Raw genomic sequence first — 3,820 nt, forward strand, 5'->3', positions numbered from 1 at the left:
TGGCTTTATGATTACAAATTTGGATAGATTGGCAGATCTGCAGTATCTTGAGCCAGCAGACTTTGGCTCTGATTCATTATGAAGACGGGCCAATTAGGGCACATCAGTATATCACAAGCCGAACGTCTAAAGCAGGTTATATAACTGATAAGCCTCGACGATGCTGTCATCAACAGGAATGTTTAATAAGTTGCGTTGTATAAGCTACTGGGTAAGACAACTGTCCAGGGGCTCTGGATAATTGACCAGTACATGAGATACTGCTGGAACAGATGTTGGTCTATAAGACTCTTGGGAATACAGTGCTGTCTGGAAACAGGAGTGATGGATATGTGAAAGTGGCTATATCAATAAAAAAATAAATTCTGCCTTGTTGATAACAGTATATTGTTCTATGAAGTGGATTAACTAATATATTTGTATTGTTCTAAAATGCATTTTTATGATATTAAGAGAACTATTTAGAGGTTGCTTTGGAGTGTAATCATTTTGAACTTTTGTAATAGGATCAGTGGCAAATAAGTTTAAGAATATTTAATTTATTTAGCAAATCTAACATATATTTGTAATACAATAATGATGGTCTAAACACAGCATGTAAAAGCACAGAACTGACCAGAAATATGTCTGCCTTCATTTCTTATATTACTCTAAAACAAAGTGAATTTGTACGGGTTAATATTCTATCTATCCTTCCATCTATCCTTCCATTTATCTTTCCATCCATCCATCCATCCATCCATCCATCCATCCAGCCTAATATTGTATTTGTCCCCCTTTTGCAGCCAAAAATGTCCTGACCCCTTCGAACACTAACATCATTAGCTTCTTCAAACTCACTCAAATCCTTATGCTTCCCCATTTTTCCTGCTTCTTTTTAGTAACAGTAAAGTATTTACTTGCTGCCTAAAATATCCCACCGACTAACATGTGCCATGATGAATAGATAATCAGGGTTGAATTTATATATTTATTTATTAGTAGAAGAACAGTTTTTATTGTATTTGTAGTTATTAAAATAAACCAGAGAGAAAAATAAATAGGAGCAAACACTAAAGAAATAAATTAAGAAAAGGAAATCATGAAAAAAAGAAATGACAACTCATACACTGCTGGAAAATGCTGCTTATTTGAAATGGAATCTTTTCTCTGTGTGAATGTTGTATATAAAATAGATTCAACTTAAAGTCCTTTTTGGGTGAGCTTTGAATTCTTAATAATTTTTTCTGAAAAGCGTAATCCAAGAAACAGGCAAAGGTCATGGCATGCTGAAAACAATCATAAACGTAGGTAAACAATCCTGGGTCAAACACGTGAAAGCAATGGAACATGAAACATAGCATGGCAAGACATTGAAACACTGGCTGGCATAGACAAAATAATAACCAATTACATAGTCAATACACTGCAATGTGAGAGAATGCAAGTGTTCCTTTTAATAAGTTCCAGCTGGAAATAAGAAGTAGTCTGTAATTGGTTCCCAAGCAGGGACTTCTAGGAAGAGTAGTCCAATGGGAAACAGTCTTGGTAGCCTTGGTGCACTCTGGTGGTGAGTGGGAGGAATGACAGGGACCGGATATGTGACAGAACTCCCCCTCTAAGGAATTGCTTCCAGACGCTCCTGACATGACATAGTCCAGGACGGTAGTGAAGCGGAGACAGAACAGAGGGAGAAACAGGAGGACCTACAGGTTAACTGTATACGATTGGTGCTGATCGCACTATACACTAAACAGCCATCTAGCGGCATAAATCCTCCTCATGGAGAAAGCTCTAGATTGGAGAATGGTTCAAGCCTTGGCATCCAGCCCTAGAGGGGCTGAAGGTGTAAGGGAGAACCAGAGGGAACAGTGTGAACAAGTCTATCTGAGCCCTGCTGAATCTCTCCCAGATCTGCTCCACCAATTGAGGGTGGAGTCGCCATTCCCCGGGTCTAAGCCCTTGTCTGAAAAGGCCATCTGTTCCATTGTTTAGATGGCCCAGTACGTACGCTGCCCTCAAGGAGAGCAATTTTCCCTGGGCCCACAGGAGTATCTGGCATGCCAGCTTGTACAGAAGGCAGAGTCATTGACGAATGCAGCAGATCAGCTTGGTCTGATGATTCCCACAGTTGTGCAGACGACCACTAGGGTGGTGCTGATGGCTCAGGAAACCAATGCAAATCAGGCAGAAACAACTTCTGCAGTGGGAGCTGCCATCTCAGCTTTGGGGTTTGGGGTCACTTTCGTGTACTGGAGCAGGCTCAGGGTTAGGCTCATGGGCTGGAGCAGACTCAGATTTGAGAGTAGAGCAGTGTGTTGCCCAAATACACAGAATAGCGAGCGCCATCACAGGGAGTGCTAAGGAGAGGGGAACAGTCTTTCTGATGGCCAGTGCCGAGACCCTTGGGATGCCCACTGGATGCCCGCTGGATCCAACACACTGGAAACTCGCATCCCACGCCTGTGAAATACCTTGGTGTTTTCAGCTGCCACTTTCACGATGCTCTGGAGCACAGGAGTGGCATCCATGATGGCTATAAAACTGCAGCTTGGTCTTCATAATGGCCAGAGGCTCTGGCACGGCAGCCATCTCAAGCAGGGACCTTGGGACGGCAGCCATCTCGGGCAGGGACATAGCTCTGGAAAGGTGGCCATCTTGGAACGTGACTCTGGAACGGCGGCCATCTTAGAATGTGGCTCTGGAATGGCAGCCACCCAAATAACTGGACCTGGGATTTTTTTAGAAGCTTTTACACCATCCTCTGCCTCTTCCACGATGACGAGAGAACCACTTAGCCCCAGGGCATAGTCCATATAATCCTCAATTGTGCCTTTGCATTTCCTGCCTGGTAACCATGATTTCATTGGCTCATTGAGTCTTTTAAAGCAGTATCATTAAATGGTACTTGGTCTGATAACTGACAGAACCGGTCTACATACTCCTCTATAGATGAGCCTCCTTGCTGAAGTAACGGGTAAACTGGGTCCATGGTGTCCTGGAGACTCTAGAAATTGGTGACTGTGTATTCTGTAACCACGGGTTGAGTTAGCATGACAAAGGAGTGACAACAGAAGTAGGGATCCAAATGCTGGCTTTATTTATGAAAGTGGTCTAAACCGGCAGGGTCAACAACAGCAAACAAGACAAAAGGGTAATCCAAGAAACAGGCAAAGGTCGTGGCAGGCTGCAAACAATCATGAACGTAGGTAAACAATCCTCAGCCAAACATATGAAAGCAATGTAATATGAAACATGGACCATAGCATGGCAAGATGTTGAAACACTGGCGCACATAGACAAAACAATAACCCATTACATAGTCAATACACTGCAATGTGAGAGAGTGTGGGTGTTTCTTTTAAAGCCCTCCTGTTAGGAATAAGAAGGAGTTGGTAATTGGTTCCCAGGCAGGGGCTTCTAGGAACAGTAATCCAATAGGAAACAGTCTTGGTAGCCGTGGTGCACTCTGGTGGTGAGTGGGAGGAATGACAGGGACCGGATACATGACACTTGGTCCTGATATTACCTACCAGTGATTGTTTAGTCTTTTTCAAGGTTTGCACTATTACAGCAATTTTGGAAAACATTATACACTGTGTCAATACAATATTATACTGTTTTTATTTTCTATATTGTCAAACCATGTGGGTACCTGACAATAAGATTCATATGTGATTTTTTAGAAGACATTTCATTCACCATTTAGTGCCCATTTGCTGTTATAATAAATGTCACTCTTTAGGGAAGATTAGATCCACTGTCCACTAGATTTTGGAATGTGGTTGTAGAGATTTGTGCTCAATCAGCCACAAGAGTGTTAGTAACGTCAGGTCCTGAT

The sequence above is a fragment of the Silurus aristotelis genome (assembly GCF_946808225.1).
Source record: "Silurus aristotelis genome assembly, chromosome: 25".
Lineage (NCBI taxonomy): Eukaryota > Metazoa > Chordata > Actinopteri > Siluriformes > Siluridae > Silurus > Silurus aristotelis.